The sequence below is a fragment of the Notechis scutatus genome, chromosome Z (genome assembly GCF_049901735.1).
Source record: "Notechis scutatus isolate UNSWTSFEM ecotype Mainland chromosome Z, rNotScu1.2, whole genome shotgun sequence".
NCBI classification, from domain to species: Eukaryota; Metazoa; Chordata; class Lepidosauria; order Squamata; family Elapidae; genus Notechis; species Notechis scutatus.
The window spans coordinates 82,643,762-82,657,368 of record NC_142025.1 but is presented as its reverse complement, the minus strand read 5'-3'; positions in this window follow the sequence as shown (position 1 = coordinate 82,657,368).

The window sequence follows — 13,607 nt, the reverse complement described above, 5'->3', positions numbered from 1 at the left end:
GTACCAGGACTCTATAATCATCTTTGCAGGGCAGTGAGATGGTGAGATTCATCCCATCCTTGCAGGGCGGTGAGCATCGGGAGCTGTGAGTCGGTCTACAGATGTTTGCAGCAGACAGCTTCCCCCCACTGCCGCCCCTCCTTCCCTCTTCCCTCTTCACTAAATTGCTAATCTAGACTCCCTCTTTAAACCCCTGTGAAGATTGGAAGCAATTTTGTGATAGAAGCAGAAGTATATTGAAGCCAGGAGCGAATGCTCATTACAAATCTGAGTCTACATAGTAAAAATATAAACTGTTCGAATTGCCAGTGCAAGACTATCTCCATGCCTCTTTCTCTTAAAAGCAACAAACTTTGAAAGTGTATTTAAATTGACTAGGAGGGGGCCAAAAATTCCATTCGTCAAGGGAAAACAAAAACAAAATGTTTCCTGTTGCTTCCCTGTGAATTGTTCTGTTTGTCTCTGCTGAGTCAAAGTCTGCTTGCAAAAGGTTCTTCAACAGGAAGTAACCAATAAAAAAATATATCTTCCTTTGCCTCCATTGAAACAATCTGCCTGCTAGCTCCAAAGTCATTAATCTTTTCTTGAGAGGAAGAAACGGGCTGTGATTCACCCCTTTTTGATGACAAAATGCAAAACCAGCAAACACTTTAAATCAGCCATCTCCATAGAAATGGGCTGTGTTTTCCCCCCCAAAGAGAGATTTTCAACATTCAGCCAGCGATTTAAAGAAAGCATTTTCTAATTTTACTCAATACCTATATCAATGATTAGATAATCAATTTCTAAAAATAATTAATTTATCAATTGTTTAATTGATTTATTGTTTTAATTGATCAGTGTGATTAGAGTGTTTAATGCAAACAGTGTGATTACTGATTAATATAAAAAATCAGGCTTAATGTAATTTAATTGATTAGTAAAATTAGTGACTCAGTGAATTTAATTGAACAGTGTATTTAACAATTAGTATAATTAATTAATTAGACTGATTGTTGCTTAGCATAATTACTTGACTAGAGTGATTATTGTAATTGATTAATTGGTGTGATATTGGTTATATTGATTACCCAAAATTGTTTTATTAAGCAATTTATTCAATGTACTATCTCAACAAACCCACCATGCCAGTAAAAAAATCCAATACCAAACCACAACCTAGGGGGAAAAAATCCCCACCAATGAACCACAAAACTCCTGCACATACTTTATATGCTCTGTAACTCTAAAGGTTAATGAAAATTCCAACAAATGTTCTCTATGTGAAAAATATGCTCATCATGACTGCCTGGAATTACCTAAGCAAATTACTCAATTCCTAGAAACATCCAATTATGCATTTCCATTTTTCTGCCCACCATGCAAACCCAAACTGGACAAACATATAGCCCTGTTTGAAAGAGTTGACTCTATAGAAACGCGAATATCATCCCTCGACACCATAGTAGCATCCCTGGACACTTTAAATGAAAGATTAACTAACCTTGAGGGAAAAAAAGAAGGCACAACACAAAAATCTGAACATCCAATAGCTACAAACCAACAACTGCAACCTAATCCAATAGCTACAAACCAACAACTGCAACCTAATCCACAAAACACCATAAATCCAACAAATAATGATACCCCAATCGGGGGCGAGCGGATCTGCCACCTCCAAGTGGTGTCCCCTGGATCGCGAAGCCGTTAAACGCTGACCGTAACTGAGAGCAGACCCTCCGGCGACAGGCCCACGCGACAGGCCGGCTGGAGTATTCAAATGCCGCATCAACATGGTGGAAACGTCCACTACAGAACACACGCCCAACATCGATCGCGTCAGGAACGAAGAAGTGCGTAGACGGTTCAACGTCGTGCCCATCCCCATGGTCATGAGGCAGTCCCGGCTACGATGGTTCGGCCATGTGAGTCGCGCCAAGGAAGAATCCATCATCAAATCTGCGATGAAGGTGACTGTCGGAGCGCAAGACCGCGTGGTAGACCTAAGCAACGCTGGATGGATACGATCAAGGCCGACCTAGAGATCGCGAAGGCAGATCCGACATACGTGGCAGACAGAGAGGCGTGGAAGCAATACTCAAGGACATTAGCGGACCTCGCCAGAGCGCGAGACAAACGCTGAAGAAAAAGAAGAAGAAGAAGAATGATACCCCAATCCTCGTCAGAGAAACTGTCGAGCACGAATGAAAGCATCCTAATGCCATCTTATTTGGTCTAGAGGACACCAATAACAATGATGATATCACAATTGTCCGGAACATCATCAGTGACTATCAAGCATCAACCATCTCCCCTGATGAAATACTTGACATTTCTTGCATTGGCCAAGAGCTCAAAAACAGAGACAACTCTGTGGCCCCACGCTTGATGGTTACAGCCCTGCAGCCTCCACCTCATAGACTACCAATCAAATCTGGTGCCAGTCATCAGAATACACAAATTCTGGGTAAGTTTCCAAAATTTTGTGGGAAAACCTCTATTAGTAATTGTTGAGGGCTCACTTCCCAGTTTATTGGGGTTAGATTGGTTTAAGTCATTGGAAATCAGTGGCATCAATTCCACACAGGAACCTGATTTAGATAACTTGTTAAAGGAATTTAAAGATGTTTTTGACAGGACTCTGAGGAAATATACAGGCACCCCTATTTCATTCAACCTAGATCCTCAGGTTGCTCCTATCAGACTCAAACCTAGAAGAATTCCCTTTGTCCTTAAATCTAAAATATATGAACAACTGGACAAATTAATATCTCAAGGGGTATTGGAACCAGGAGATCACTCAAAATGGGAAACCCCAATAGTAACCCCTATAAACGCAGATGGATCAGCCAGAATCTGTGCCGATTACAAATGTATGTTCAATAAGGCACTACAGGTACACTCCTACCCTGTGCCTGTGGTTCAACATTTAATACATTCCCTGAGTAACAGCAACATTTTTGCCAAATTAGACCTTTCACAGGCCTATCAACAGTTGCCTGTGGATGACATGATTGCTGAGGTACAAACCAACATCACGCACGGGGGGGCGGCTTTTAGGCGCAGGCACCTCCAATTTGGATGTCATGCCCCTGGTGGAGACTGACTCTGAGGAAGAGGAGGAACAGCCAACAGGGAGTGGGAGTGTGGCTCCAGAGGTGATGGAGGAGATTACCATGATCCTCCTTGTGGCTTGCAGCTGGGAGCTACGTATATAAGTTTGTAACTGCGTAATCAGAATTGCTGGAGTCAAAGTTTAGTATTTACTTTGAAAGAGGTTTATCTTTGCTGGCGTTCTTCCCATGGACTCTCCTCAGTTATTTTCCTGGAATGTATGATTAGTTATCTTGGCTTGCTTCAGAACTCTCATCAATGCGGTTTGTTTGACCCAAAGCGGTTTGTTTGACTCAACGCCTCTGTTGACCCAGCCCAACCAGGTGTTGGACAATTACACCGAGTTTTGCCATCAGTTTCAGGCCATGTTTGAGGACCCTGTTAGAAACCAAACAGCAAACAGACGTTTGAGAGAGTTGAAGCAGGGGCGTGGCTCACTCATGGATTATACTGCTAGTTTTTGGGTGGTTGCTCAGGATGTACAATGGAATGAGGCAACACTATTAGACCAGTTCCAGGAGGGTTTGTCGTCAGAGTTCCTGGATGAGTTGGCATGCACTAAATGCCCTTGCACCCTTCAGGAGCTCATGAATCTGTGTCTTCGTATCGATGCTAGACTTCAGCAGCGACGGGTGTGATGATGGACAGAGACAGTATCTATTTCCAGCAAGACGGTGCCCTTGGTGGAAGTGCCTTTGGAGGAACCCATGCAGTTGGGGGCTGGCTGCCCTTGCCTGACTCAAGTAGAAAAGGATAGACGTCATTGTGATGGTTTATGCCTCTATTGTGGCAATCGAGGCCATTTTGCGGCCAAGTGTCCTGTGAAGACATCCACAGCAGCGACACCTGCAGTGGTGGGAAACGAGCATTGCTTGGCCTACTGGGGTCTGTAGGTCGGGGTGTAAAATCCTTAGGCCCACCATCTTCATTTACCTTGCCATCCTCGCCACCTTTGACATCTCCACCACGATTGTTATTGGTGAAGCATCTTATGCTGACAGCAAGTGTGTTTGTGCCTGGTGTGGGAGCAGTGGAGATCCAAGCCTTGGTCGACTCGGGCCACAGCCAATTTCATGGATGCTCATTTTGTAGAGCAGTGGTTCATTCCTCAACAACAAGTGTCCCCACCAGTAATGATAGAGACGATTGATGGTTGGTCCCTTCATTTGGGACCTGTGGTTGCTGCAACCAAACCCTTTTGCATGCATATTGGGCAGCATGTGGAGGAAACCGTGTTCTAAGTTATCACAGTGCCCCATTTTCCGGTGGTGCTGGGTTTGGAGTGGTTACAGGCCCATGATCCGGATTGTTTTGTCCTCTGGAGCTGTGCAGTTCCTTGATACGAAGTGCGCCAACCATTGCTTGTGTTCCTGTGCAGGGAGTGTGGCTACGCCCATGGAACTGGATTTACCTGCGGAGTTGGTGGACTTTTCTGATGTGTTTGGGAAGAAGGAGGTGGATCAGTTGCTTCCGCATCGGGCGTATGACTGTCCAATCGACTTGTTGCCTGATGCAAAATTGCCAGAGGGTTGGATATATTCCCTTTCGGAACCAGAGTTGGCTACGTTGCGGGATTTTATTGACAAGAACCTCCGGAAAGGGTTTATCCAACCTTCTACCTCCCCATTGGCTGCACCGATGCTTTTTGTAAAAAAGAAATCAGAGGAGATACGTTTGTGTTGTGATTACCACAAGTTGAATGCAATCACAATGAGGAATTGGTACCTGCTTTCCTCATCCCTGAACTGATTGAGCGGCTTCGTCAAGCTAAGATCTTTACGAAGTTGGACTTGCATGGGGCCTACAATCTGGTTCGCATTCGTGCAGGGGATGAGTGGAAAACAGCTTTCCGGATGAGGTACGGGCATTTTGAGTATACCATGATTGGATTAACCAATGCCCCAGCTGTGTTCATGCATTTCATGCACGATGTTTTCCATGATTTGTTGGATCAATTCGTGGTCATTTATTTAGATGACATTTTAATTTACTCAGACTCCCTGCAACATGTGCAGCTGGTGTTGCAATGTTTGTGTGATAACCACCTGTTTGCTAAACGTGAGAAATGTCAGTTTGCACAAACCATGATTGACTTCTTGGGACATCGTATTTCACCTGCCAGGGTGGAAATGGACCCGGAAAAGATACAATCATTGCAGGTGTGGGAACCTCCACAGTGGGTTAAGGATGTGCAACAACTGTTGGGGTTCACAAACTACTACCGCACATTTATTCCCTGCTTTGCTGCCTTGACTGCACCCCTTTCTAATCTGCTCAAGAAGGAGGAGAAGTTCCATTGGGGTGTTGAGGAGCAGGCAGCTTTCGAGGCATTGAAAGTCACCTTTGCTTCCGAGCCTATCCTCAAACACCCTGATCCAGGCCAGCCATTTGTGGTGGAAACAGATGCTTCCGATGTAGCTGTTGGTGTGGTACTCCTCCAGGCCTATGCTCCCACAGGCACCTTGTTCCCGTGCACTTATTATTCCCGGAACTTGTCGGCTCCAGAGGGCAACTATATGATTTGGGACAAGGAACTATTGGCGGTTAAGGTTGCTTTTGAGACATGGCGGCACCACCTGGAGGGGGCTCATCACCAAATTGAGGTTCGGACGGATCATCGCAATTTGGAACACCTACGTACAGCTTGGACATTGAACCAGCGTCAGGTGAGATGGTCCTTATTCTTTGCAAAATTTGATTTCCAGGTGACCTATGTTCTGAGTGGAAGGAATCAACACGCCGACACCCTATCTTGGAAGCCCGAGTATACCCAAAGGGAGGATAAAATCTTGCCCTGGACGGTGATTCCATTGGAACGGTTTGCAGCCACCGAGGAACCTGTGGACCTCTGAGTGAGAATTCAGGAGCGCAGCGGCAGGACCCATTTGTAGCAGCTTGACGTCGAGAATTGGATGAGAATGGGAGACAAGAGACTCCTTGGGCATATATTGGGGACCTGTTGTGGTTCCGTGATCGCATTTACATGCCTGGAGGTCCTCTTCATGGCCTTATCCTACATCAATGTCATGATAGTCCGGCAGAAGGACACTTTGGGGTGTTCGAAACACTGCACCTCATCTCGAGGATATTTTGGTGGCTGAGACTTAAACATGATGTGTTGGGATATGTGGCATCCTGTGGGATCTGTCACCAAGCCAAGTATGCTCCTAGTGCGCCCTCTGATCTCTTGCAGCCCTTGCCCATGCCAGAACAACCGTGGGGGGCAGTTTCATTGGATTTCATTGTTGAATGGTGCCACAACCATTTTGGTCGTGGTGGATATGTTGACTAAAATGGCCCACTTTATTCCATGTGCAGGTCTTCCATCAGCCAAGATAATGGCTCAATTGTTTATCTCCCATGTTTTCCGGTTGCATGGGTTACCAGACCGCATGGTATCAGATCGGGGGTACACCACGGCATGCTTCTGGCAGACCTTACTCACGAAACTGCAGGTTCAGGTGTGTCTGTCATCTGCTCATCACCCCAAAACTGATGGGGGGACAGAGAGAGTGAATGCTATTTTGGAGCAGTACCTCCGCTGTTTCAGCAATACTCAATAAGACAATTGGGTGGAAGTGCTGCTGGTGGCAGAATTCGCTTATATCAATGTTCAACATGCATCCACCCGTGTGCCCCCTTTCTTTGCTAACTATGGGTTTCATCCACGACTTTTTCCTTTAGCCCCGTCTGATTCCCCAGTTCCAGCAGTGGATACTTTCTTGCAGGAATTAAAAGCCATGCACCACATGGTCCGCGATCAACTAGAGAGAGCCAAGGAGGACTATAAATGGTTTGCAGACCGACATCATCACAATGTTCTGCCTTTAGCGGTAGGCAATCGGGTTTGGCTCTCTACTCGATACTTACCAATGATGCGACCATTGAAAAAGCTCGATCACTGTTACTTGGGACCTTTTGTGGTTGAGGCGGTGATCAATCATGTGGCTTATTGTCTCTCCCTGCCATGGACCATGCATATCCATCCTGTTTTTCATCGTTCCCTGTTAGTCCCTGCCTTGGCCGACAGTCCGCATAGACCGGCTCCATCACAGCTGGCCCCAGTAGCCCCTCTTGGAGAGGAGGAGTATGAAGTGGATAGCATCCAAGATTCACACCAGTTGCAAGGCCGATTTCAGTATTTGGTGGCATGGCAAGATTATGGACCAGAAGACTGGGTCGATGCCACTGATGTTCATGCTCCTTGTTTGGCCCAGGACTTTCATGCTCGGTTTCCTCAACGTCCTCATCTGTCTGGTCCCGGGGGAGGGGGCCATGCGGGGGGGGATAGTGTCATGCCCCTGGTGGAGACTGACTCTGAGGAAGAGGAGGAACAGCCAACAGGGAGTGGGAGCGTGGCTCCAGAGATGGTAGAGGAGATTACCATGATCCTCCTTGTGGCTTGCAGCTGGGAGCTACATATATAAGTTTGTAACTGCGTAGTCAGAATTGCTGGAGTCAAAGTTTAGTATTTACTTTGAAAGAGGTTTATCTTTGCTGGCGTTCTTCCCATGGACTCTCCTCAGTTATTTTCCTGGAATGTATGATTAGTTATCTTGGCTTGTTTCAGAACTCTCATCAATGCAGTTTGTTTTGGTTTTCTTTTTGCCTCATTATTTACTTTTGTGACTTTAAACTGTGTCTAATAAAACAATGAAGTTAAGTTGAAGGCCTTACCAGAATTTAATGTACGTTTTGGGTTTTGGGTTATTTTGAGAGACTATGGGTCATCACATTGGAGTTAGTGTGGCCCCAGGCCTTTTTCAAAATTTGATAGAACACATTTTACAAAGGATACAAGGTGTAGTACCATACTTTGATGACATATTGATAGCTGCCACATCTCAAAAACAACTTTTTGACTGTCTATGCATAGTTCTCACCAGGCTACAAGAGGTAGGACTCAAAGTTAACAAAGATAAATGTAAGGTAGAGATCAGCAAGGTAGACTTCCTAGGCTATTCCATTGATGCTGCTGGTCTCCATCCCACTGAATCCAAAGTCACTGCCATCCCAAAAGCACCAACTCCTTGGAACTAAACTGAGCGTCAAGATTTTTGCAGGCTTTAAAATTTTTATGCAATCTTTTTACCTCACAAGGCAACTCTGGCAGAGCCTTTACATAGATTGCTAGATAAAAACGCACCCTAGGTCTGGGGCCAGAGGCAGGCTGCAGCATTTCAGGCTGTAAAATCTCTTCTGATCTCAGATAGTTTCTTAATTCAATTCAATGAACAGTTACCTCTTGTATTTGCTTGTGATGATTCCCAAAATGGCATCGGGGAAGTCCTGAGCCACAAATTGCCCACAGGCAGAGATGCCCCAATAGCCTTCTTCTTCAGAACTTTTGCTGATGCAGAGTGTAACTATAGCCAGATTGAGAAGGAGGCTCTTGCTATGGTGGCTGGCATAAAGATGTTTCATGAGTACCTGTATGGCAGATAATTTGAATTCGTGACCACAAACCATTATTAGGTTTATTAGCTGGGGATAAGCAGGCACTCCAAGTGTTGTCACCACACATGATTCATTGGGCTGTGTTTCTGGCTGCCTATAATTACATATTAATATACCGGGCTGGAAGGGAACTTATGTCATGCTGATGCACTGAGCCACTGCCCTTTGCCAATGATTGTCAATGACCTAGCCTCTTCCTCATCTGTATTGCTGATAGACAAATTCCAAACTCCAATCACCACATCAGATGTTGCCAAGACATCTACACAGGCCAAGGTAAGATCACAAGTGTTGGACTGGGTTAAAAGATGGTGGCCCACACAGCCCATTTCCAAAGAATTCCAGCCTTTCTTTTTACGACAACATGAACTTTCAATATAGAAGGGATATTTGTTATGAGTAGTAATGCCATCCACTTTACACAAGCAGGTATTGGAATCTCTTCATGATGGGCACCCTGGAATTGCTAAAATGAAAAGTCTAACTTGTAGTTACATATGGTGGCCTCAACTAGATAAAGACATTGTTAACTGGGTCTCTGGGTGTCAGCCCTGCCAAGCCTCACATCCTGCACCCCCAAAAGCAACACCTACTGAATGGGAAAATCTTAAAATGCCTTGGTTAAGGTTACACATTGACCTAGCAGGCCATTTCAGGGTGAAACATTTTAGTAGCTGTGGACACTTATTCTAAGTGGTTGGAGGTTGTGTCTATGTCATCCACCACTTCAGATGCTGTTATAAGAATTCTTAAACATTTATTTGCTACACATGGCCTACCAGATTGTCTAGTGTCAGATAATGGTCCTCAATTTATTGCTGCCAACATGAAATTATTCTTGGTGGGAATGGATATCAGGCATGCCCTCTCAGCCCCTTTATCCCACATCCAATGGGCAGGCAGAACGCATGGTGAGATCTACCAAATAAGCTTTGACCAGAATAGGCCCAGGAATCCATGGTGGCTAAATATCTGCTGGTACAGCATGTTACCCCAAGCCTTACCACGGGATACAGTCCAGCAGACTTGTTTATGGGCCAGCACCTCAGAACCCATTTAGATAGGCTACACCCCAATTATGCCCCTGATATCACCCATGAGCCAAATATGAATCTCAGAACATTTACAGATGGTGATTTGGTCTTTGTCGAGAACTATGGGGAAGCGCCATTATCAGTGCCCAGAAAGGTGGTGAGAGTAACTGGACCCCATTCTTACAGGATGTTATTGGATGATGGGAGGCTGTGGCACCGGCACATTGACCAGCTGAGAAGTCACTGACCCTAGAAGCACCCAGGAATCTGACATTGATGAGGCATCGATGCTAAGGCTGAAAACACTCAACCACTGCCATGTTGCTGCCGCACAGGACTTACCATTGCATCCGGAGCCAGGCCTTCCCTCACAATCTCATGGAGAAATTCCACCTGCCACTATTTCCAGCACTCCTTGATAGAGTAGAGGCACTGCCAATAAAAAAAAATCCACAAGGTCTGACAAACTCCAACTGAGGAACTAACTCTTCAAGTGAACAAACTTTGGTGTCCCCACTGCGAAGATATTTGAGGAACAGGAGACACCCTGCATATCTCCAAGATTACACATGCATACTCCAAGGAGGGAGGAGTGTTGTAAACAAGTCTTCAATCTGGACCACAAAAGTGGTGGGAGGCACATGATAGCTGATTGGCTGCTGCATCTGACAGTGCGCTATAGAAGGAGCATTGTCAGACAGGATCAGCTGTCACCTGTCAGCTGTAGTGTTAGCACACAGTTTGACATTTAAGCCCTGTTAGCTTTTAATAAAAGGGTTATCCTGAATCTTCTGGCCTGTCTTGATTATTCTCACTCTAATTTAACAGTCTCTATTTCAGTGGTGGGATTCAGCCCGTTCAGGCAAACCAGTAGTAAAAATTCTGGCTGGCCTTGCCCTGCCCTGCCCTGCCAACCCTGCCCTGCCCAGTCACTCCTCATCTTGTCCATTCACCCAGCAAAACTACTGCTGCTCTCCATCTGGCTCCCTGGCCTACCTCGACTACACGGTCTCTGAAGGCCACCCAGCTTGCCTGCCTTCGGCTGCATCCCACACAGTGCTCTCTGCATGGCCCAGCTGAGCTACTTGGCAGCTTGGGTGAGCCTGCAAACAGCAAGGCCCAAATCCCAACCTAGCTGCCTCCCATGTGGCCAAACAAGCTTGCCTACCTTCTGCATAGCTGAATCCCATGCAGTGCTCTCCTTGCAGCCCAGCTAAGCTGCCCTGATCTGCCTGGGTGATTGCTAGCAGCAAGGCCCGAATCCTGGCCTAGCTGCCTCCTACGTCACTGAGTGTACTTGCCTGCCTTCCCTGCTGCCTTCCCCATGGTCCCCGAGGCCCAGAGAGGGGCCAATGGAAATGCCCCATTTTCTGCCTCCATTGGGCTGTCTGTACTGCGCTGGATTGGGATGGGGGAGGTGGGAAGCAAAAAGTGTGCTACTGCTGCTGTTCCAGAGGGCTGCCTCGGGATGAGAGGGAATAAAGAGGCCAGCTGGCAGGCCAAAGCATCACTGGCTTTGTTGTCCCACCTCCACTCTTGCAAAGTGAAATGAAATGCTTTTTCTCTTGCCGGCAGCCCTCCCAATCTGCAGGGACTCCCTAAATGAGAAAGCTGGCTGCAAGACAAAGGAAGCTGAGAAAAGGCAGCAGAGGCAGGAGAGCAAAGCAAGTGACTGAACCTTTGCCTGCTGGCTGGCCTCTTTATTCCCCCTCAGCCTTCTTGAACAGCAGTGGCAGCATATGTGGCTGCCTTTTCTCTTGCCCGCAATTTTTGAAACTGCAGCTCTCTAAAAGTAATGGCACTGTGGCATCAAGGGGGGGAGCAGCACTGATAGGCCGAAGCAGCGGTATAGCAACAGCCTTAGTATGCAGGAGCGAAGTGCAACTTGCCTTTGTGCTGCCCAGTCATCCTTTGTCCTGGTACATTTGTGCCAGCTGGTGGTGCCCAAGCATCCCTTGGTTCAGTGCTGGAAGCTGTGGCCAGAGTCAGTCCTACCTTTGCTATCCATCACAGCTAGGAATCTCAAATAAAGCTGAGAATGAACACTAGAGTTGCAGCCAATCTGGGCACTAGATAGGCAGGGAGCCTGCAAACTCCATTATTTTCTGAGGAGCCTGGCCAAAGTTTTGCTCGCTGAGTCACCAGCACTCCTGACGATGGGATGGGGTCCTTCAGGCACTTATCTTGGCCACCTATTAGCTCCAGCCTCACCCTCTGCCTCATGAGTTGGCACGCAAAAGTTTGACTGAGCTCCTCAAGAGATGGAGTTTGCAGGAGGCCGATCTAGCACAAACATTCATTCTCAGCTTTGAGATTCCTAGCTGGACAAAGCTATGCAAAAAGCCAGCCCTCACTGGCACCCAGCAATGCTGTCAGCCAGAAGCCACAGGGCAATCAATCACAGGGATGGGGGGTTTGGAGGAGGTCCTGCAGCCAAATGGCATCAGGGGCTTGTTAAAAAGAAGGAGAGGGGGTGGAGCTCCCCTGTACCTGATCACGCCTCCCTGATAATGAATGGGAAGGGAAGAGCGGGGGGGGGGGTAAGTAAGCCGGCTTCATCCAAAGTAATTTTTCTTTCAGGTGGGTATCCTAGCCTTAGAAGGAGAGAGGGAAGGAGGAAGGGAAGGGGGTGGGAAGGGAGACAAGAAAGAAAAGAAAGTGAGAGAGAGAGAAAGAGAGAGAGAGAGAGAGAGCAGGGTGGGAGGGAAGGGAGACAAGAAAGAAAGAGAAAAAGAGGGAGGGAAGGGAGAAAGAAGGGGGATATTAAGAAAGAAGGGGGAAAGGGAGAAAAAAGATAGAAAGAAAAGGGAGAGAAAGAAAGAGGAAAGGGAGGAATTGTTAAGTATGGAGAATAACGGAGACCAGACATCTGACCAGTGACTTCAACTCTTTAATAAAGTAATAGAACATAACAGAGCAATGCTATGGGCAGCAGTAACCCTTTTATAGGGTTAGCTGCTGCCTTATTAACCAATGAAAATGTGCAACAAGTTCAAACTACTAACCAATAAGAACAGTCCCAAAAGTGGCCAATCAGGGACTGGTTCTGGCCCAATCCCAAGTTGTTGTATAAGGACCAATCCAGTGTGCAGGTTTTCAACCCCTAATTTGCATTTAGGTTATTCACTTTTATTGATTCACAACACCCCTCCCCCTTGGGTTCCGTTTGAGGGGAGCTGTAATAAAATCCTCAAGATAGGCAGGCCATTTGGTCTGCCTGGATGATTTCCGAGGCTCCACCGGGTTTTGTCTAATGTCCGGTTCCGGTGGAGCGTTTGGATGACCTTTGTTAAATTCTGTTTCGCTGCACGGCAATTCCGTGCTGCATTCACTGTGGTTGTCTCTGCTACTCCGTGTTTCTTCGGGGTTTTGCAGTTCGTTTTCCCCCGTATTAAAGTTCCCTGAAAACGTCAACTCCCTCCCCGCTTCACGTTCCGGTGCTTCGCTGGGCTGTAGGGCTCCCGTTGACCTGCTATTAGTTGTATCAAAGTCAATTCCCTCGATACTCCTTCCCCCTTGAGTTGGTGAACTGGAGAAGTCATGGCCGCTGGGTGGTAATCTCGATCGGAGCTGGTCTATGTGGCGTTCCACACCCTCCCATCGTCTGTTAGCAGGCGGTAAGATCTAGGCCCGGTGAGGTGGGTAGCGGTTGCGGGTATCCATAACGGTCGCGGAAAAGTTTTGGCAAAGATTAAATCGCCTACCTTAAATTCCGGCATTTGCTGCTGGAGCCGAAAGGTTTTGCCGGTGCGCAGCGGGGTGGAGCCGGTCAAGGTGCGATCGTATTTTCCGCCCCATAAGAAGTTCAGCGGGTGTTTTGTTGGTCACGCTGTGGGGCATGATGTGCTGCAATAAGAGAATTGATTGATTTTCTCGTCGATGTTGCCAAATTCCATTTTGTGCAGGGTCTTTTTCACAAATTGTACCATGCGTTCTGCACGTCCCATTCGCCGCAGGGTGCGCGGGCGAGGTTAGCGCATGGCGGATGCCCCGATCAGCAAGATATTGTTCAAAGGGCAATGC